The sequence below is a fragment of the Protopterus annectens genome, chromosome 8.part1, assembly GCF_019279795.1.
Source record: "Protopterus annectens isolate FY-2018-M chromosome 8.part1, PAN1.0, whole genome shotgun sequence".
Classification (NCBI taxonomy): Eukaryota; Metazoa; Chordata; order Ceratodontiformes; family Protopteridae; genus Protopterus; species Protopterus annectens.
In genome coordinates, this window is record NC_056742.1 from 159,299,300 (window position 1) to 159,324,273 (window position 24,974).

The window sequence follows — 24,974 nt, forward strand, 5'->3', positions numbered from 1 at the left end:
TCAGGGATATTCTCAGGAAGAGGGACTGCTAACAGAATGTCTGCTGGATCAGGGACATTGGACACGTCACTCTGAGAATTAGAGTCTTTTTTACAGACAAGATGCTGTAACAATGGCTCAGACACCAGAAATAAATGTTTCCAATTCCGCCTGAATTCCATTCCTTCTGATTCCATGATGTATGATCTGACCTGTTGACACAAACTTTTCACAAGTCCAATGCAATCAAAACTTTTTGTTGTCTGCATCCTCACTATCTCCCCTTATTTTAATGAAGTGAGCAGTTTGCTGGTCTTATCATAATAGAACTTCTGAGACAAATGCTTTTTCAGCAGTTGGGTTTTTACTGCATTGTTTCTTTTAGCACATGGAACCAATAAATTGCTGCTGATTGGTGATGTGGTTCTGGTTTGTTTTGACATAAGTCTCTGGGCAGGTGAACCAAGATGATCACCTCGAGAAATGTTTCTGAGATTTAGCATGTTTTGAAAAACTTTGGTATTGTCATGTTTGGATTTCTCCAACAGCTGTATTGCATTTTCAACTGCACTTCATCCAAACGATTTGACTGTGGGTACTCAGGACTACTCATAATATGAACAAATTCCCACATTTCAGCAAATTGTCTGAATTGCTGACTTGTAAACTATGCACCATTACCAGAAAAGACTCTGTGATGACTACCATGAATAGAAAAAAGTCTCTTCAACTTAGTGATGTCAGTATAGGAAGTTAGATTAGGAAGTAGGTAAATCTCAAACCAATTTGAATAAGAGTCTACTAATATCAAGTAATGTTGATCATTCCACTCAACGATATCTGTGGCTACTGTTGACCAAGGTAGTTCAGGAGTCTGGCTTAACTGAAGTGGATCTTTTTGTTTATACAGCTTTGTACTATTACAAACAGAACAAGATAAAAGTACTTTCTTCATATCTTTTGACATAGAAGGCCAAAATACTAGTCTTGTCACCCTTCTCTTTGCAGAACCAGTTCATGGGTGGCCATGATGCAAGACCTTAATGTATTCTTTTAGTAAGGACTTTGTAACAATCACTTTAGGACCTTTCATGATGATACCATTGTCTGACAAAATATCTCTGCATGAAAAATACTGTTGTACATCTACTGGTAAAGAATATTGTGTTGAAGGCCATCCTCGACTGATAAAGAGGTTTAGCTTCTGGAGAATTGGATCTGAATCTGTGTGAGTTCTAAACACATTAAGATATGTGGAAGAAATTTTCACTTCCATGACTTCAAAATCAGGTTTCTTATTCTCATGCTGTTCTGTAATTTTCCTGGATGATCAATTTAAGGTATCAGCAAGATAAAGAAGTTTGCCTTTTGTGTAAACTAGATTGAAATTGTACTTTAGCAATCCCGCAGCAGCTGTGTACATTGGCCTTCTCAAAATAGTGACTAGATGTTGGTGGTCAGTTTCTGTCTGGATAGGTTGGCCATAAATATAACCATGAAGCTTCAAACATGCAAACACAATTGCCAAAATCTCTTTCTCCATCTGGGCATACTGCATCTTGGTTTGGGTAAGAGTTCTCGATGCATAGGCTATTGATCTACCCTCTTGAAGAATGACTGCACCTAGACCAGATTTAGAAGCATCAAAGGAAAAACTAACTGGTTTGTGAACATCATGGTAGCATAGAGTTGGTGGATTGGCAATTTTGTGTTTCAAGACATCAAATACTCTTTGTTGCTCTTCTGACCAGGGCCAGATTATATCTTTGCTTGTCAGCTCTCTTAGCAGTGCTGAAAGATGACTTAAATTGGGAATGAACTTGCCTAAATAGTTGACCATGCCAAGAAAACATTACAAGGCTTAGACATTGTTTGGAGTCAGCATGTCAAGAATTGTTGTTTACTTGGAAGGATCTGGTCATAAGCCTGAACTGGTAAACAAATGACCAATGTAAGTAACTTCTCATAGCCTGAATTTGCACTTCTGATGATTCAGCTTAAATTCACTTTATGTGCTCTTTCCAGAACTTTCTTGAGGTTTTTGTCATGTTCAACTTCACCACTGCCTCCTACTGGAGTATCACCTACTATAATAGCACATGGATAGCCAGAAAAACATGTTCCATCGCATGTTGAAAGACTTCACTGGCAGATTTTATTCCAAATGGTATTCTCAAAAATCTGTACCTCCTGAATGGCGTACCAATTGCAATTAGCAGTGAAGATTTTCGATCAAGCAAAATTTGTCAAAATGAACTCTTTGCATCTAAGACAGAAAAAACACTGGCATTTGGCATGAGGGCAGCAACATCCTTGACTGTGTGCATAGGATGATGAGGCCTTTCTAATTCTTTGTTCAAGTCTCTTGGATCAATACATATTCTGATATCATGTGAGCTTTTCTTATGAGCTACTAGCGTGGAAGACACCCATTCAGTTGGTTCTTCTACTGGACAAATTACTCCTAGCTGCACCATTTTATCTAGCTTGGCTTTGACTCTGTTCTGCATAGCTACTGGAACTTTCTGTGTTGGTCTGATAACCGGGCTAAGCTCTGGGTCTAACTTCATGGAGTACACAACTGGTAGTTTGCTTACTTTGTCTTCAAAAATATCAGCATACTCAGACAAAATAGTTTGGGTGAAATTTGAGCTATTTTCATTCAAGCTTACATGGTGGACTTCTCTGTTATATGAAAGCAGTCCCATTTTCAAACTGTCTCTGAGACCTTATAATGACTGTACATATCTCTTGACCATGTAAAACTGCAAGTCATATCTGTTTCCAGCAGAGTAACATGAAAGCACTACTGAGCCTTTGGTTTGAATCTCTTCACCACCATAAGCAACAAGCTTCACACACTTTGTCAAATCAAGTTGTTTTGCAGCATTTAATCTCGCAAATGTTTCTACTGTCATAAAACTGCACTTTGAGCCAGTATCTACTTTGAGCTATACAGGTCTCCCATTAATCCGAACAGTAAAAAAGATTTCATTCTTTGCCCACAAATCTACTGCATTGACTGTTTCACCAAGCACAAACACAACATCAACATAAAAAGTAGGGTTGCAGCTTCCTAATTGATGAACTTGCCTCTTTCTTTTAATGCAAGAATGTGCCATGTTTGATTTACAAAGCCTTTTGAAATTATTCCACTTATTGCAAGAATGGCATTACTAACCAAAAGCTAAGCACTTTTCTCATTTGGGCTCATAGTTTCCACCACAATTATGACAGTTGACTATCAGGCTAGCTACAAGTTTTGCTGAAGTGGCCCTGGGATTTGCTCGGGAGGCCCTGGGTGTGGCCCTACCCATAAGCCTATATCTTTTTACCTCATGCTGCATACTAACTACATTAGCTTTAGAATGTACTGGAAGCACGCTTTTCTAATTTGTAAGCATACTTGTGTGCTTTTCTGTAAGCTGGTATAGCTGACAAATCTCAATGGCCTTGTTTATTGTTAAACCACTGTCTCAAAGCAAAATCTTTCTCACTGTGTATCATTATTAATACCACACACAAGCCTGTTTTTTTATCAACTCATCTGTCAAATCACCAAATCTGCATATTTTAGCCTTATTTCTCAAGTTAGTTACATATACTGCAAAAGTTTCACCAGGCTTTTGATGTCTATAAAATAAGTGCCTTTCCATTGTAATATTCATTTAGAGGATTCACATTTCTCTAAATTTACATTTTAAACATTTGGGGTCTTCTTGTGTTTCACCCTGTACCACAATATGGCAGCCTCCCCCCTCCCTTACAAACACAGCAAGTACATACACAAATGAATGCTCTCTTTCAGTGGCCTCTGAACTAGCTAAATTATGCAGAATAAATGCCTTTGTACATGTGTCTTTGTCAGAAAAAGCAGCATGTATGAAAACATTATATTCCTGCTCAAACACTCTCCAGTTTTCTGCAAAATTGTTATCAAACACAAGTGGTGTGGATCTGTGAAATCTTTCTGCCATGCCCACAGATTATAGTAAAGCACAATGCAATCTTGACCCTTGTAATTATGTATGAACATACACACACACACCAAATGCACACTACACTCCTTGAAAGACTATACTTTGCAAAATATCTTTTGAAATTACTGTACTTTGCAAAATAACTGCACTGTAATACTATACATACTTGCCAACACTTTGCAAACTCCAGATATTTTGAATAACTTTAGTTAATGGGAAAAAGTAGTACATAGAGAAAAAATATGGTTGTTTCCCATTTGTTTATACATTTTATGCATTTTGGATATTCTTTCAAACATTTTCATAATTATTTCAGATATTTTTTATCAATATATCATGGAGTCAGACATTTCTTTTAATTAGAAATTCATTTTGAGCATACTGAGTGCTTTGTTTTATATTTGTAGTTAGGGAAAAATAATTTAAGTCAGTTTTAGTATCTGGAATTTGTTTCTGACCTGTTTGCAGGTTTGAGCTGTACAGATGATCCACTTCAGTATATTCCTCCATTTCTAACCAACTGTCTCATGGATGTGAATCTGGATCTCATTCTGACACCATGTAGCTCATCTTGTACATCTTAATAAGGCTAAGAGGTTTGGGTGTTCATTTTAAGTAGTTTGTAACATACAAACACATCAGGATGGATGTCAGGAATATTAAACTTAAATGAACTAACTGACTACTACACGCATGCTATCACTGGCTGCTCACCCAAAATGGCACTCTTGCTTGTATGTGCTCAGTATTATATGCACGTGCCCACTGACTGGAATGCTTCTTAAAGGTATATCACACACTCTGATCTTCAGAATCCACCTCCACCAGTAAACCAGTTAATAGTGGAGTACCACAAGAATCTGTACTGGGCCCTCTATTGTTTGGAACCTATTTCTCTGAAGTCCAGGGGAAGATAGATGGCCTGTGACTTACCAAGCTTGCAGATGACTGTCAACTGGGGAACAGACATATAGAGTCCCACAATGATGTTAACATATTAGAGAAAGGGCTGGCAGAGACAAATGATTGGTACCACACTCACTGACTGAAACCTAACACAAAAATATGCCTCATTGTTCCCTTTGGCAAAGAAGAACCCCTGCTAATTATGATATACATAGCACCCCTTTAAGCTCAAACTCAGTGGTGCCAGACTTGGGAACACAAGTTTATAGCAATATAAACTTCAATCACTATGTGCCCATAGTGGTAAGACACATATTCTACATTGCACACCTCATAAATCAGGGCTTCGCATCCAAGCCCAGGGAGGTCACAGCTCCACTGTACTCAACCCTTATCAGACCACTAATTGAGTACAATGCTCCATTCTGTATGTAGCTCACGAGACACCTTCAGGAACCAGAGAAAACACCAACTTTTCTGACCAGAAGAATCCAGGACCTCCAAAAAATGACATACATGGAAAGACTGAAAGACCTGTCGCTGTACTTAGTATCATACAGGCCACTGAGAGACAACTTATGCCTGATCTACAGATCAGTCACAGACCTTGCCCTACTGGAAATGCTGGACATCCACAAATCAAATGGGGCAAGAATAACTTTCTCCAAGGATCTCAGCCTAGCCTGTGGCATGCACAGAACATGGTGGAGAGACAGATACATCTCCAGGCAATTGCCACTCCACCATAATAGGCTCCCACTACATGTGAAGTAGTGCTCCTCAATGACTCTATTCAACCTTGACAACTCGATGGGTGATTGTAAATTCATCCCAGGGGTGGCAACTATGTATGTGATGGACAGGGGCAGTCAGTGCTGATCACAAATTTGCTCTGCTAACAATGACTATGTAATTATGCTCAATAAGGGTATTTGGGTTTTTAAACTGCTAGGCTTGTAAAGGCCCTAGGGCCATTAGCCTAGTAACCTCCTATGAACCTATGAAGCTATTAACCTATGCAGGTCTCACAACATCTTCTCTCTAACATGCACTGTTAATGTCATCCACTATAAGTTGTCCTGCAGCCTTGTAAAAGTTACACTTGAGCTGTGGTGCTTGCATAAAGTACTGAGCTCTGTAGTCTGTGCACTTGAATAGGGGTTCTGTTCTCACTGCAGTCAACTGCGTGTCTAGCAGAAGATCAGAAGTATGCATCCTGCAGTTACCACTCCAGTGGCATGAATTGACAGTATTTTGACACTTGCACATGGATACACATCCAATTCATGCAGGCCTCCCAACATCTTCTCGACAATATGCACTGCTGATATTATCCACTATAAGTTGTCCTGCAGCCTTGTAAAAGTCATACTTGTGCCATGGCACTTGGATAAAGTACTGAGTTCTATAGCCTGTGTACTTAGGTAGATCTTCTGTTCTCACTGCAGTCAACTGGTGTGTGTGTTTGTGCTCTTGCTTGACATTATAGAGAGCCTTTTACACTAGTATGTGGGACACTGCTATTACCATATTCTCCTCACTAGACAATGCTGATATCATCAGCTGTAAAGTGTTGTCTGAGACTCTCCAAGTCAGATATGAGCAGTGGTGCTTACCTTAAATACAGAGTGCTGTAGTCTGTACACTTAGATGGGTAGGAGTCACTGCAGTCAACTGGGTTATGTGTGTTTGTGCTCTTGCTTGACTTTAGAAAGCTCCTTTTACACCACGATGTGAGACACTGCTATTACCATATTCTCCTCATCAGACATTGCCGATGTCATTGGCTATAAAGTGTTGTCTGAAACACTCCAAGTCAGACTTGAGCTGTGGCACTTGCCTTAAATACAGAAATTCTATAGTCTTTGTACTTAGGTAGGGGTTCTATTCTCACTGTAGTCAACTGTGGTGTGTGTTTGTGCACTTGCTTGACATTACAGAAAGCCTTTTACACCAGCATGTGAGACACTACTATAACCATATTCTTCTTTCCAGACACTGGTGATGTCATCAGCTATATCTGCTTTGTGGATGTGCACTATTCCCACCAGGGCAGGATCAGAGACTGGTCTGGAAGCCAGGCAGAAGTCTCCTCATGCTATATGATCCAGATTACAGTGACACAGCTTTCTGTTTATTCATGTACATCATGGCATGGTTTGTAGGCCTTGTGTTTTCTTGGTAAGAAAACCCTGTGGTCTCTTCAGCTGCTGCATGTGTCTGGTGAGGTACATGCAAAAGAGAGAATTACACTCTATTAGTGTTCTGGTGAGTTTTGAGTACAGGTCTGTAATATAATCCTCAGATCTGAATACGATCATGTGACTTATGATTTGCACAACATATGCTTTCAATACCAGTGTGGACACTTGGTGGTCGAAGTTTAGATTGCTGTCTGTGTTTGTTCCCAGTGTTTGCATCACTGGGTTTCAGCATAGTGGGACTGTTGTCAATGTTGTAATTAGCAGGGAATTCCACTTTGCAGAAGTACAAAATAAAGACACATTTTTGCATTTATTTATAAACTGCGTGGCTTTATCACCAATCATTTGTCTGTGTTATCCCCTCCTGTAGTATGTTATCATCATAGGTGGACTCAATGATTGCACCCAGTATGCAAGAATCAGCAAACATGGTAAGCCAAAGGCTGTATACTTCAGCCTGAGCTGTTGAGAAATAGATTCAAACAGTAAAGGGAAAAGCACAGATCCCTTGGGTATGCCATTGGTGGCAGCTCTACTGGTAAAGGTTGAGTTACCAACTTTCATGGTATGTGTTCTGTCAGTTAGCCAATTGATCACCCATCTAGTGACATAAGGGTTAATCCCCAACTGGGGAGAGTTTCTCAATGATACCTGCATGGGAGATTGTGTCCAAACCCTAGGCCAGATCAGGATATCCAGTATACACTATCTTACCTTCATCCAGGCCTATCAAACAGAATCAATGGACTATTATAACATCACAGATCACCTATCGCATGACTCAGCATATACACCTTCTTGACACAGTTGAATACACACTTCAACACACCCTCCACATATGCTATGTTTCTGTAGAAGGGTGTACATCAACATGCATCCATGTGAGTGGGGGGGGGGGCAGCACCCAATGCATGCATGTATAGACACATTCTGACTCTCCTCATCTGTGAGGTACATCATGTCATACTGGACCCTTTACTAAATGGACACTAATAATATCCCAGCTGTGTTTAACAGACCTTTGTGAGTTGTTAATGCTACATCGTGTCTATTACATGTATTTGAAGTCCTCAAAGAGGTAATTGAGGGCATGCATGATGACAACACTATCATCCTTTTGAACTTGACAAACCCAAGGCATTTGACACAACTCCACACTGAGGTATTCACTCAACACTCACTGTGAGATGTGGCCATAAACACCTATATCACCAAGTGGGGAAACAACTGCATCACAAAAGTGGCATTAAAATATGTTGAAATGTGTGAAGTAAACTATATCTCAGGTCCAGTGATTAGGTCCGTACATTAGGGCTGTCTGCTAGGCCTGTTCCTGTCCATTATTTAAGTCATAGACATCACAAGTGACATACACATCCTGTGTCCAAACAGCTGTCTGAAGGACTACAGATTGTGAGCAATCATTGACTCCAACTGTGATATTAGTACAATACAGATAGCTTCCCAGCTGAGTGCAACAGACCTTTGTCAACACACATGAAAGATTTTTGCCACAGCCATAACAACACCTGCAGTAACAGCAAGAAGATGAGGGGATTTGTTACATCAGGAAAACAAACACACAACCCAAGTACAATGTAGACATCACACCCTATAATCAGACCAGTAGGTATGTGACCTGTGTCCTGGGGTAGATGGTATATGGAACATCCACCAGCATGTGGCCACAGTGCTGACTATTCCCTTGTATGTAACACAACTACTGAGTATGTGAAGGACATCCACGTCACAGGCCATAATATCTCCATAGTTCACAGCCTTCATCACACCAGTAACTGAGCAGAATGAACCTTTCTTCATGTACCTCCCTACACATCTTCCAGTGATGTGTAACTGAAGTGTACCACCTTTGCCACAGTGAGCTGTCACACATCTTATTGGTCAGACCTAGGTATTTTGTTTTTGTGAAATAAGCATCACTGTCTGATGGTGCGGAAACCCAATCAAGTTGTTACACTAGATGCATGTGTGATACAACATTAATGGCATGGGTAACATTTCAGACAGTGTGGATTGTGTTTTTTATATATAGATATATATATATATATATATATATATATATATATATATATATATATATATATATATATATATATATATATATCGGTCAGCATCACACTGTCATATATATCTATTTATTATTTATTTTATTTAACATTTGTTTGGCAGTGTAGTCTAACTGGACAACAAGTGTCCATTTTCAGTGGAGTCCTGAGGAGAAAAAACTGCCTAAGTTTACAGAGAGAAGAAAAATTAAAAAAAGAGACATTACAAAGCAGTAGCATATAGATTGCAGACTTTACAGCCATTAGTATACAATAAGAGGATATTCCCCTTTTTGGTTGAACATACAAGTGTACAAAATATACAATAAGAGTAGATAAGAAACAAGAAGCAGGCACTAGCAGAGCTGGGTAATCCAATAAATTACTGCAAATGCTGTAAGCAGTAAAACATGATTTACTCACACCACATTGTAAAACAGAAAGATACCAAGGCAAAACAGTAAATTAAGTGCTATCATCTCTGCTTATTCACAGACTTCATCAGAATGCCCTGTCTAACAGTTCAATTAGTTTTATACAACCATAATTAATTACCTCACTAAATACATGCCCCCTAATTACCACAACAAGCAGTTAACACACACAACCCCTTAATATATATATATATATATATATATATATATATATATATATACATATATATATATATATATATATATATATATGTATATACACATTAAAATATATATTAGCATATTATATCACATTAGAACTTCCTTTATATAAAATCAATTTAAAAATAAAATGTTAATATTAGCAAAAGTGTTATATACTCCTATTACAAGTAACCTCTAGTGTTTAAGCTTTAATAACATAAGAATCAATTCATATATATATAATAATAAATACATGCAATAAAAAATACAGAGGTGAATAACCTGCATACCCTTCACCTGTATTAAACAATAAACAATGCTTCATCTGTCTAAGGCTTTTAATTTTAAAAAACATGCCAAAGAAAGTGAATCATTGAGTCCTGGCCACTGTATTGCATTTGTTCTAATTTGCCATAAGGTTTCATGTTTTTCAAGTATTAGTGACCAGAGCCCACCCCTTTTTATCCGGATCAAGGACTTCTATGATTGCAAATTTGAAAGTGTGGTCTGCAAATTCTAAACAGTGTTTTGCTAGCGCATTTTTGTCATTTCTATTTTTCATATCTCTCAGATGTTCGTAGATGCGATTCTTAAATTTTCTCTCTGTCTTTCCAATATAAAACAGGGGCATTTTTGACAAAATGCACAATATACTACTTTCTCAGTATTACAAGAACACCGTTTATTTAATTTGATATTATTCACATTAAAACTAGAACCCTCCTTAATATAGGGACAATAATTGCAGGCACCACACTTATTCATAGTGCCATTGAGTGGTCCCTTTACAGTTGTTTCAAAGATGTTTTTTAAACATTTACCCTTCCTATAAACAATAGTTGGTCTCTCACCAACAAATTCTCTAATATCCCTGTCATTTTCCATTACTATCCAATTTTTGAACTGAGTGTCTACAATACCCCTACTGGAGCTATTAAATGTTGTTACAAATGCAGTCCTAAAATTATAGTTACCTTGCGTTTCAGGATATGCTCTATATGAGTCATTGGGGCATTCACCATAAGAGTTGTCAGTGTTTGCTACAGGCTCACTATTCAAATCAGTATTAACATGGCTTTCTTACTGATTAAGAATGGGTAAAAAATATCCCTTTTCACGTTTATTTACAACTTCAAGCATGATATCATTCACCAAATTAAAAGGGTAACCCCTACTGATGAACATTTCTTTTAAACGGTCACATTCATTTAAGAACCTCTCAAAGGATGTGACCATTCGTGCAGCCTTTACAAACTGCCCTTTCAACACCGCTTTCTTCTGTTTATAGGGGTGGGAACTGTTATAGTGTAGAAAACTATTTGAATATGTAGCTTTCTGAAAATTTTCTGATTTAAATACTTTATGTTGTCTGTCCTTTATTAACCTAACATCTAAATAAGAAATTTCATCAAAACCAGTATTATGTGTACATTTCAGGAATACAGTTCAATTATTAATATATTCTAAAAATTCATGGACCAACTCAAATGATTTTGTCCAGTAAATAAAAATATCGTCCAGGAATCGCATATAGCTCTTACAATATGAAAAGTAGGGGAAATTCAATAAAAACTTCTTTTCCCATTGGAGCATGACCACATTAGCATATAAGCCTCTGGAAGCCGAACCCATTGAGACCCCTTCACTTTGCAAGAAAAATTCATTGTCAAATAAAATAAATTTTTTGTATGAGACCATTTCAAGTAGATGTTCATATACATTAATATTATTTTGGGTAATCCCCATTTTCTAGAATGTAGTTACAAAACCATTCGCTACCTAGTTTATGTGGTATGACAGTGTATAAATCTTTAACATCAATATCACTAGGATGATCTCTGGACTGATGTCACTAAATAGTTACATACATTTGAGTTTCAGACTTCTAATCCTTCAGAAAATGTATCTTAATACAAACCTTATTATTGGAGCACATTTCTAAGTTTAAACTTGCAAATATGTAGAATCTGTCCCTATTTCTCGGTTATTGTCCCCCATTATGTTGGGCTTTGTCCAGATTTCTTGCACTAAGAGATTGAGAGCTAGGGAAACTTATATGGTAAGCCCTGGTGATCATTGTGGCATTCCACACAAATATACTAATGAGCTGTGCTCTGATGTAAACAGGAGTGCTATCCATGTTGTTTTACATGGTTTCCTGGCCAGCAACACTGTTACCAGCCATAAAACTGTACTTATTTATTTCTAAATGTAGTGTGCAGTATAAATACGTAATTAGTGCTGTTGCTCACTACGCACACATGTAAACTCTGTGTAGGGTTTGTGCGAAGCCTACACAGAGTTTACTGAATTCCAGGGAGTGTCTACTTTTTATACATAATATTGATTTTATTTTATATAGCCTGCTATATTGTTCAGTGTTATTCAACAATTGATATGTCAAGTGAGGTACGTCTCAAAGGGATTGTTATAGTCTACAATACGGTTAATAAGTGATGAATATAGTGGAACAATGACATGTTTAGATATGGATGGTATACCTTTGTTATTGGCTGAGTTATTGCAGATCTTTCTGACTATAGTTGCCGCATGATCGAAGGCGAGAGAACTATCACACTGGATACCTAGGCCCTTGTCTACATTTTAATTTATTATTAAAGTATTGTCTGTATATTAAAGGTATGAGTGGTTTCCAAAGTTAAATGTTAAGACACTTTTATGCATTTAATTTGAGCCCATTTTATGTACACCAGGTGTTAACTAGGCTAAGTTCTTTATGAAAAGTTTATGTGTTAGAGGGGGTCTTAACAATACCAATGGAATTAATTTTTAATTTAGAGATCAGTTGAGTAAATACTGAAAAGAAGGGATGCAAGTTGAGAACCTTGGGGGACTCTGCTGGTTACCTTCTTACTTCCAGATGAGGTGCCTGACACATGAATTATGTGGGATTTTGTCTCTTACCAAATTTGCTATCCATCTTACCACATAAGGATGAATATTTTAGTAATTCAGCTTATTTACAATGCTCACATGGTGTTAAGTACATTGGCTAGATTAAAATATACTGTCTGAACACTGTCAGCAGCCTGTGTGACCCTCTCAAAGAAGTTAACTAGATTTAATAGGCAGTCTCTTCTTTGATTAAGCCAAACTGATAGGTGTCTTGCGTTATGCAATTTTCATATAATTGATGAGATCAGTTAAGATTTGCTCCACAGTTTTACTTATTAGGCTTATAAGGCTATTGGGTCAGTTTCCATGGTGTGACCTCCCTTATGGAGGTGCATCACAACTGCAGTGTGCCATAATTTGGAAACAAATCATGTGGCTAAGTTTAGGTTAAACAATTTCAGGAGAGGTTCAGTGAAGGCATATTTGGCACTATTTATTATAAACATCCAGATATGTTATCCGGTTCCATGTAGGAGATATATTTGGTGTTTGATAGCACCTTCAGAACATTCTTGCTGACAATATTAGGGTATGTGGAATTGGATAGATGTTATGGGGGTGATTTGTCACTAAACACATTTGCCAGCATATGCTAGTTGGGTCAGAGTGGGTAGTATCACTTATAATAAATTCTGAGCATTTCTGAGTATTGTTCATTACTTTTTTAGTGTAACTACAGAAGGACTTCTAATCCTCATTAGGTTCAGAAACCAGCCTAAATTCTTGGGTTACTTTACTAGTCCTGTTAGTATTTTTCAGTTCACTGATCATATTTTTTTAAATCATCCTAGCTATGAAGAGTTTTGGATCCATGGTATAATTTAAGGATTTTTTTTTTCTATAATATATTTGTGTTGGTGGGCCAAATAATTTGGTTTGTTTGAGAATTTCTTGCTGCATTTTTTCTAACTGGAATGGTAGTTCTATGCATTTGTCTCAGTGGGTGTATGACTTTTATGAGGATGACTGCTGTATCAACATCTGAGTTGGTGATATCCTAGGTGAATTTTGAAATTTTGTTATATCATTTTGTGAGGTTTACCTGACTGAGACCCTTAAATTCGGAGATGTTGGCTTTGGGGATTTTGAGGGCAAATGTTGCAGACCATAGAAATAGTACAGATGGATCCAATATTTGTGGGGACCAGATCTATACTATTATATCTTCCGATTGGTTTAATGACTATCCATTCAAGGGATTTTTTGTTAAACAAATTCAAGAAGTTCTGGGCATACTCTGTACTGAAGGCATAGGCATATACTTTAACCCCTAAGCACAATAATTCTGTATAAAGCCTGCAATAATGGGGGAAGCAAAGGCCCACAAATAGGTACAGATTTTAAATATTGCTCTTATTAATTTAGAAAGCTACTAGAATAACAAGATTTGCATTGGCATGCATTTTCTGGAGGATATGAAGTCTAAAACTGAAGTGTATGTCATTATTTAGTGGCCACGTGATTTACTAGAAAACCACAGATTTTTATAAGGAACGGGCCAAATATATGAGGCAAACACTGTGACATTCTGAGAAAATCTGGACAATTGAGAGATATGGGTATAGGTATATATGAGGCAAACACTGTGACATTCTGAGAAAATCTGGACAATTGAGAGATATGGGTATAGGTATTGCAAGACAGTAGGTAATGTTTTACACAACTGTGGAGTTCTTATTAAATTGAATTCTTTAAATACTTTCAAAAATCTAAGATGATCATATGTGGGACATAAAGGGTGTTCTGTAGCAGGCTATAAGTTGGCAGTTTGCCTTACTTGTGGTGATGTGGAGTTCTGAGTTTAGATTGTTGAACTCTGGTAGTGAGTTTAGGACTGATATGATCCTTGACAAATAATGAGATGGTACCACAGTTAGCATTACGTCTGAAGGCATGGTAGATGCAAAATACAGGTAGTGAGGGAGTGCTTTCCTTACTTTTAAGCTGTCTTACTAATTACACAAACCTATATATGTTCCAGATACAGGATAGTCTCAAGATTATTAAGATGGTTGTTGTGACTTTTAGCTTTGAGAAACTGCACCATAATGTGGTCCAAATCAGTTTTTTTATGAATTTCCTAGGTTGGAATGCCCATTAACTGGATTCTGCCTAAAACACGGTCTATGCAGGCAGCAATATCAACCAGTATGCAGAATCCTATGACAGAGAAGTACAGGCCATCTCCTTGCAAATTAAGTTGAACTGTCAGTCATCTCATGTTATACTAAGATGCAATGTATCCCCCTAGAATGACACCAACTGTTCAGGCAATTATTGAAACCAGTTATCTTTTATCTGTATCCAGGCATCATTCTTGGTGAAGGAAGGATTCTACTTAGGACCAGAGTCTTTCCTGCATTTGTTACAAGCATGTGAAGTGTTGATGTCTCTGTGCTTGTCCCAGTTCTGTTACTCCTGCATGGACCACTACCATGTCACAGTCATGTTTTTCCATGGGAAATGGTCTTTATGGACTTTGATCAATCAAAGATCCTAGCACCTAAAAAATTACTGACTGTAGCCCTATCCTTTTCCAGCTTTGTGATTGAAAAATCATTTTACTTAAGATTTGAGTCACCAGTCACTAAGACATTTTTATTAGTAGACTTTTTAGAAGTAGAAAACAGGGACAAATCTGATTCTTGGAGACTTAATGCTGTAGGTAGCCATGAAGAAGATGAGATAGGGAATTTCTACTAGGACCAATTCTTATTTGTTCTAGGAAGTTTGGTGGAGATTTTCTAACCATTTCAGCATATGATGTTTTAAATTTTTGATGAAAAAGTAGTGGAGGTAAGGGTAATGGTATGTTGGTGCAAATCTAAGGTTATTCACACTAAACAAGTTTCCCTTAAGATATTTATCAGTCTTTATCCGGTCACTTCTCTCTTTTCCTTAGCTTTCTACATGGACAGTGAAATTAAAATTTTGACAGATAGTGTACCATTTACTATCTCTCCTTCAAACAATTCAGTCTTATTTAAGACTTTGCAAAACTGTAGCCCAGAAAATCACACTGGACTGAACACAGTTTCATAACCTGTTTATTAAGAGGGATTATAAGTGCTGCAGTTTTACTGGTAATGCTTCATCAAATGTGCCACAGTATTAATACCTTTAATGCACTGCATCTCCTTGAGACACCTGATCTTTTCTAGCCAGTGACAACACTTGCTCATACTGAACATGTCTAAATAAACAAAATCTGTTTTCAAAAGTGCTGAAGCTCATGAATGCTATGAGCAGATGCAATATTTTGCAGAGGGCATAGTGTGGGGCAAATGCAAAATTTGCATATTATGTATAAAAACAAAAGCATCCATGTACTTGCACTGATATTATAATGATCATCTGCGCAATATCATATCCCCTGCAAGAGGTAATAAGTATATTTGGTATGTGGGGGTAAACAATAATATAGCACATGGAGTGCTACAGTTGCACTCCAAATTCAGGAAAAAGAAGACTTTTTAAGTAGTTTTCTGAAGTAAGAAATTATTGCTAATTATCTTTCAGTGCTGTTACATTCTAGTTTTATAGTAGAGCATAAACAGTGGCCACCACAGAAAAACAGCTAGAAGTCTAAACACATTTTAAAATCTTTAGAACTCTTTGGAGTGTCATGTTTCTTGTATTTGTGTGAGTTGTACCTCAAGGTGTATTACAAGATTAAAGATAAATCTTACGTCTAGCGGATGCAGAATGACCAAAAACGAATTCCCCTTTTCATCATTTTCGACCCTGCACAGTATCGCTCTGCGTGCTTGTGTCTGCTGAGCAGTGAGCATTGCACTCATGTACAACTGTGCCACCTACTTAGGATTATGAGTTAAATGATACCTTGGTATTTAAATAACATTAAAATTCACTCTTCAGACTATGTGCAGCATGGTTTGCATATTCTCATTATGGGGTACAAATAAAGATGACCATCAGTGTGATTTACTCTTGTTCAAAATTGTTGAAGAACTGATGTAAGTCATAAGATGTCCTGCCATCTCCCTATTGAAGTATTCTGTACCAAAGGATAGCCCAGCATCCGACGAGTATACCAAAGCCTGTAGGTCTTATAGGTGTCATACATCACACATATGCTCCCCATGCAAAGCATACTGCATGAAGGTGATGTTCAGATGCACACGCTCAGATCTTCTTTGCTGTTAGTCCAAATGCCATCATTGTACATCAAGTAAAATTCACAAGAGCAATGTAAAAAAGAAGCAGAATATCCATACTGAAATGACAGTCATAAATGGAGATATATTTTTAGCACTTTCATCCTTTTACTTTTAATAACACTTCTTTGGAAACAGTGATTTTTATCAGAAGCTTTCCCAGGATCATATTTTCCTCAGATGCATACTTAAGAGAGTTCCCATGCTGGCATCTCTACCTGTCCCCAAGGCTCTGTGTTTGATCACCTTTTCTCAATGCCTTCTTCCTCCGACATCAGTCTCCACCAGGTAATTTCTCAGGGTTCTCGAGTTCATGGCTTCCACCATTCCCATACTTCCTCTAGCCAGGCTGATTATGAGAAAGCTTCAGTGGTACCTCATGTCACTGTGGCTCCAACATTGCAATCCCCTGGACTTCACAGTACCTTTTCTTCCATGTCTCAAGCTTGAGCTTTAGTGCTGGATCCATCAGCTTTTGCTCAACCAGAGGCTTCCTTTGCAAGCTTCAGTTCCAACTCAGGAGCTCTTTACAGATGCCTCAGACAGGTGGTTGGGTGCCTCTTGTGGCTGTCTCAAGGTTCAGAGTCTCTGGCCTCCTCATCACAGGTCAGATCATATCAATGTGAAGGAGATGAGGGCTTTACTCTTGGTTTTCAAGCTTTCCAGTCCCTCTTTTGTCCCAAACCCCACAAAGTTTTTACAGACAGTACCACAGTGATGTAGTATGTCAGTAAGCAAGGGGGCACAAGGTCTTATCTTCTATGCAGGCTAGCTCTTCAGGCCTGGGATCTAACTGTCCAGTATCAGGTGACTGTTCAGTTTACATACTCTCTTAAGCAGGTCAGGTACACATGCTCACGAATGGATGCTTCACAGAGATGTGTTGCTGGAAATTGTCCATCAGAGGGGTAGAGACCCATGTCCTTTGGCTTGGAAGGTGGACACTCTGTCTTTCTCACAGAAGAGAATGCTTCTGTATGTATTCCCTGCTATTCCTCTGACACCACGAGTCTTGCACAAGATCAGGCATGACTCTCCTAGAATAATGCTAGTTACTCTCTTTTGCCCCAGACAGCATTGGTTATCCATTCTTTCTCACTTGGCCAGGGGCAGTCACCACAAATTACCTCATTGGGTGGATATTCTCACCAAAGACAAAGGCTCTCTTCTCCATCCTCACTTGACCAAACTTCATCTGATAGTGTGGGTGATATGGTTTCATCCCTTTCAGGCATCTTTTTTCTGAGGACATGCTCCAGGTTCTGCAGAAGGTCAGAAAACCCACTACCAGGAAATTCTATATGCCCAAATGGAAACGCTTTTCTGTGTGATGCATCTGTTACCATCAGGATTCCCCTTCTGTGGAGGTTTCTCTGGATCTCTCTTATTTATGTGATCTGATCCATGTTGGGATGGCATATTTTTCAGCTAAAGCTCACCTGATAGCAATTTCTGCTTGTCTGCCCTTGACCCCTCCTCTTGTCTCTAGATTTGGGGTCAAGCAGTTTTTTAAAAGCTTCCTTCATATCAGGCCCCCCCGGGAAGCTGATGCCACCTACCTAGGACCACAGTTTTGTACTACAAAAATTGACTCAGGCTCCTTCTGAGCCTGCTTTTTCAGCCTCCTTATATCTTTGAAGTTGGAAGATTGTTCTTCTTTTGGCTGTCATTTCAGCCAAAAGGGTGTCTGAACTTCAGGTTTTCATAGTTATTCCTCCTGTTTTGGTTTCCACAGAGGCAGGGTGTCTCTTCATACTAATCTGTCTGGATGTTGGGCTGTCCTTGGCAGGAGATCCCTTAGGTAAAGAATACTGCAACAGTGAAGAGAAGGAGATCTACTGTTATGGTAAGATTTTACACAACTGTACCTTCACATTATATTAGTCCTTGATATTGACATATTTTTAATGGTGATATTAAGAATTACTTAAAGTTTTTAATAAAATCGAAGTCATTCAGATTTACAAAGTGTCCCTACAAATAGACTGTTAACACTTATAGGGCTAGTAAGCTCAGGGAAATAGATATTTTTTCATTGTCTGCATTAACAGTTGTCTAATCCATCACACTGCTGTTTGTAAGCATTATCTCTCACACTGAAATGGCATTGTATTCACTCACATAGTATTACTGGAATGTTCTACCATTTATAGCAATTTATAGTTCTGGTCTTCTAGAAGGTAAACTACTAACGTTTTCTCATTGCGTTACTCATGTTTGAATATTGGTCACAGATGACTAATCTGATATATATATGAAGGGATGCTCTCTTCAAAGTAATTATTTTTCTATTTAAGGTAGTTGAATTAGTAGTCTTCCTCTGAAAATTACATTCAACATGAGCAAATGCATATCAAAACTAAAATAAATGAGTGCAAGATACATATATTACACAGAGTGTTAAATGAACTCTGCATGTACAGTACAAGAAGATATATAACATAATTATACAAGAATGACTCATCTCTGTCCAAAAATGTGTGCGCTGATTGGACAGCCCAACCAGTGTGCCCATTGTAAATTGATCATATGTGCATGCTGATTGGACAGCCCAAGGAGCGTGCCCATTGTAAATTGCTCATATGTGCATGGTGATTGGACAGCTCAACCAGCATGCTCACTGTAAATTGATCATATGTGCATGCTGATTGAGCTGCCCCAACCAGCGTGCCCATTGTAAATTGATCATATACCAACAGAAAAAAGTCTGACTGCTGAAGTAAGATTGAGTGGCCAGACTTTCTGTTGGTATATGCTGAAAGGGCAGAGTAGAATATGATAAAAATCAGGTACGTTCTGCAAAACTAAAGAATTAGAACCACACCTGACTTTTCTTATATTTCTGCACAGTCCCTCAAACCCTTGGCAGTAAAAAAAAAAAAAGGCAAGGGAGATTCTCTTTTCTCCATTGCTTTTCCTGAATTGCAGTGATGTGCTATGCAAGTGAGGGAGAATACGGAGGGACTTTACAACTCCGTTATACAAAGACATTATTCAAGAAAGATAAGCAATTTTGTTCTTAAATACTGTTATTTTATAATAGCAATAATCCACTCCTAGAAAGAAGCAACAAAATACTAAGCAGATAAACCCTGGACCACAGAATATAGCCGTTAAGCAAAAATACACGAGATAAAATATATGAGATAAAGTGAGATAAAACATACGGCTCCAAAACCATATAATTTTTATTTAAAACAGAATATCAAATGGTGAGTGCTTTCACCACCAAACCAGTGGCTTCTTCAGACCATTAACAAAGAACAATTTTGTTTAAAACATTTAAATATCTTTATACTCACATATATTTAATTATTTCCACCTGTTATCAGTGTTCTTCCATTCATCAGGGGCAGCCCGTGCTATTGGACTGCTGGACTGCAGCCCCCCCAGCTGAAAAACATAAATAAAATAAAATAAAATAAAAGATAAAAAAAAAATTCAAAATTCGCGGACTTTCACGCATGCGCACTAGTCCAGACTGCTGCTGAGACAGTCTGGAGCATGCACAGACTGTTTCAGCAGCAGTCCGGACTGGGAAACATGTAAGAGCAAGATCCCAGAAGTCTATGCAGTTGTAACTGCAATAGACTGTCCTTGAAAGTCGCTGGGAAAACCCATCAGAGTCGGACTGCAACGTCAGCAGTCTGGAGTTTGCGCATGCGCACTAGTCCGGACTGCTGCTGAGACAGTCTGGAGCATGCGCAGACTGTTTCAGCAGCAGTCCAGACTGGGAAACATGTAAGAACAAGATCCCAGAAGTCTATGCAGTTGTAACTGCAATAGACTGTCCTGGAAAGTCGCTGGGAAAACCCATCAGAGTCAGACTGCAACTTCAGCAGTCTGGAGTTTGCTGCAGTCTCGTCAGGAAGATCTCGCAATTTGGAGCTGAACAGGTGGGGTCTTGTGTGGATTGTGAACGGGCGGGTATGGTGGATTGTGAACGGGCGGGTATGGATGTATGGCATGAAGGGATTGGTTTGCAGCTACGGATTTATGTATGGACGGGGATTTAGAGCAGGTTTGCAGATCTACTACAGGTAAGGGGTGTGTGTGTGTGTGTGTGTGTGTGTGTGTGTGTGTGTGTGTGTGTGTGTGTGTATGTGTGTGTGTAAATGCCCCAGTTGCTATATACTGGTTGCTAGACTCATGGTGGTGTGGTAGGGAATACCTCAGGCTTGAACCCTGTACCTTGTATGCAGGTGTTAAAGACCTGAATTCCCTACCCACCACCATTTGTAAAAAAAATTGCAGATTTTTGCCTCATATTCGATCTGATCTGTTCCTCATAATATCTGTGGTTTCTAAATGTTGCAATGCTTGATATTTGATGGTGCAGTGGTAGTATTGTTGCCTCACAGCTGCAGGTTCTCAGGTTTGATTCTTGGCTGGGGTTCCTTCTTTGTGGGGTCTGCATCTTCTCCCTGTGTTTGTGTGGGTTTGCTTTTGTGTCCTCCCATGTTACAAAGAAATGTCTGCATTATTTCTTCCTGGGCGTCTGCTGAAAAAATTTTTTTTGTTCCAAGTCAGACTGTCCTGATTAACAAATGTTAAATAAAATTGACAGGCATTTGAATTTCAGACTTCAGGTTTCTGAATGTTTAATTCCTTACATATTTGATGGTGCAGTGGTAGCATTGTTGCCTCACAGCTATAGGTTTTCTGGATTGATTCTTGGCTGAGGTGCCTTCTGTGTGGAGTCTGCATCTTATCCCTGTGTTTGTGTGGATTTGCTCTGGTGTCCTGCCATTTTACAAAGACATGTGTCTGCAGTATTTCTCCCTGGGCCTCTGCTGAAAATTGTTTTTGTTCCATCAGAAGTAAAATTGACAGGCATTTGAATTTCAGACTTCATATTCTTCAGAAAATACATAGTAACACAACCTAAGTTTATAAGATGAATATTTGAAATTTGTCCTTATTTTTGGGACTGTATTACCCCATTATTGACTTTGTCCAGGTTTTTTGTGCTAAGGTTGACAGCTATGGCAAGAACAGAATTCAATGAATATGTTTTTGGGCTGTATTCCCTCATTACTGGGTTTGTCCAGGTGTTTTGTGCTAAGAGATTGACAGCTGTGGTGAGAACTGAATTCATGAAATGATAGCCATTTAAGTTTTAGTCTTCCGCTCTTTCACAAAGCAGCTGATTTGGCATAGTGGCATGTTGCTCTGACTGTTTTGCACAGGGACCTTGGCAGTAAAATGTATGGTGGTAACACAGCACTTTTCTTTCACAAAGCAGGTGATTTGGCATAGTGGTATGTTGCTCTGACTGTTTTGCACAGGGACATTGGTAGTAAAATGTATGGTGGTAACACAGCATTTTTCTTTCACAAAGCAGCTGATTTGGCATAGTGGTATGTTGCTCTGACTCTTTGCACAGGGACCTTGGCAGTAAAATGTATGGTGGTAACACAGCATTTTATTCTAACAACTTTCCAAGATTATACAAGCAATGTTTAATGTGTCCCTGGTTTTTGGGCTTTTGCCCCCCCCCCCAATAAATTTTGCTTTTTCCAGATTTCTTGTGCTGCGAAGTTGAGATGCAGTTGAGTATTGAGTAGATTTTACAAGGAGCTGAGAGCTGCAGGGGAAGAGAAGTTTAGTGCTGCTTATGCTAAGTCAGCTTGCATTGTTATTAGCACAACAGGTTGTGTACTTGCTTTTGATGCAGAAGGTTGTTGGTTCTACTCCCACAAGGGGTGAATGCTGCCGTACTGAAAAAGTTAAGATACTAACTATGAGCCTGTTAGCAGTTTGCCATCCATTTCCTATTGCAATATTACTAGCTTATCATTTTTAATGTAATATAGTCAATTTATTCCTCAGGGGCATCAGACACTATTTTTCAATGAAACCATGAAATATAAAGGTGTTTGCTAGCAGCAACCTCTTCATTAGTTACAGATTTATTTAATGTGGAATTATTTAGATGACTTTTTTACTTCTTCAGAGATTGTGCATATTTGCTGATAATAGTGGACTTTAGAATTGTGCATATTTACTGATAATGGTGGACTGTAGAATTGTGCATATTTACTGAAAATGGTGGACTGTAGAAGTGTGCATATTTACTGATAATGGTGGACTGTAGAAGTTTGAGTAGACTTTTATGATGGAAATGTTCTGAACTGGGCAGTTTTGTCATTGTGGGTACATGCATTTTGTTTCATTGTTTACTGGAAAGATGTTCTGAATTGGGCAGTTTTGTCATTATTGGTGCATGCGTTTTGTTTCATAGTTTACTGGAAAAATGTTCAAAACAATAGGAAGGTGTATCAAAGAGCACATGTATGTTTCATATGCAAGGGGCCTATGATTTGAAAACAGCCCAGAATTAATCTTTATTTGCCACTGGTAAAATGTATTTTCTTTGAATGTGGGTTTCAATGCTGTTTCAATGAATGTGAGTTTCAAGGGCAGAGAAGTTTTAATGCTAAGTTTGTTTAGCAGATGTCTTAGTGTTTGTGCTGTAAAATGCAAAATAAAACTTTCAAATGAAGTCCAAATCATCATAGAATTAAATCAGTATGCACATTAGTGTTTATGGTAAATGGAGTGAAATAGCCAAGTAATGGATCATTGGAATGGCTGCAGGGGGAGGCTCCATTCGACCATGGTTTTTGTGAGGGGGAAGGGCGGCAAACTTAAAGACAGCCCCAGCTGAACTATACCTCCCAACTGTCCAGATTTTCAAAGAATAAATAGATTTTTGCTTCTTATTTTTGGTTTGTTCCTCATAAAATTTGTGGTTTTCTGGCAAATCGTTTAGGAATTAAGTCACTAAATAATGATACACTAGTTTCAGACGTCATAACCTTCAGATAAATGCATGCTAAAGTAAGACCTGTTGTTCTATCAACTGTCTCAGTTTATACAAGAGCAATTTTTAGTACTGTTTACATGTCCCCCCATATATTTGGCCTTGTCCAGATTTATTGCATTAACAGGTTGAGAGGTACATGCAAATAAATTGCTTTATAGAATTAGGCATAGCCAAACCTCTCAACTGTCCCTGATTTTGGCCCAAAATGTTGCTCTTCCCCCTAATAATCCCTCCGCAAAATAGCAGTTTTGGAAGAAAACATGGAGGGTTTACACTTAAGAAATAACTGTAATAATCAGACTTATAGATTACTTTTATTTCAGAAATGTATGTAGATTCTTTTATTTTGTCAGCTGCTCAAGTTAGCAGTACTAATATTAAAGTGTCCCTTCTTTGACAGGTTCCCAGCTGTATTGTGTGGCTATGTTATACCTTTACATCACATTTTTGGTCCATTTTTCATAAAATTGTGCTTTTTTTGGCCAATTTGTGACAAATCATTAAAGACTGAAGTTAGAAAATAATGACAGACATTTGAGTTTCAGATTTCATACCATTCAGAAAATTCATACTAATGCATGACCTATTCTATTATATTTCTAAGTTTATAAGAACAATATTTAAAAAATGTCCTTATTTTTGGGCCTTTGCCCCACTTCTTTGTATGACTTTGTCCAGATTTCTTGCTCTGAGGTTGAGAGGTATGACAAATGTGTCAGGGCCATCACAGTCAGCCAGAGACATTTCAAATTGTGACATACTTGTTGCACCCCACTCCCCCATGTAGTGACTCTGGATGTGTCGAAGCAAGGCAAGGAGTAGTTATGCAGTATAAATGTGCAGAGTACCCCCCCCCCCCATCCAAGGTAGACACAAGTACTAGAGTGGCTTTTCATCTGTCCTTGATTTTTGCAGAATGGTCTGGCTTCTGTCATATTTTTTGTACTGTTGATTTATGCTTATTACTCAAAGTGCCTGTTGCTCTGTGTTTAAATAGCAATACTTTAATAACCATCAGGTAAGCTTGGCTTACATTGTAAGATGCAAGTAAGCTTTAATAAGCATACTGTTAAAGAATTGCCAACATTGAAAGCCTTTCTGTTGTTGCCATGTAGAGAATACTTAACTAGATAATGTATAAGCCTTGGGTATTGAAATGCATATGACAGTATTTGTAATAAAGGACAGGATTACATTATTTTTAAGAAGCTCATTACACTTGGAGACTTCCAGTCATCTCTGCAGGCTTTACCCGTAAACTAAACAGAATGACAGTCGTGTGGTCCATAACCTGTACAG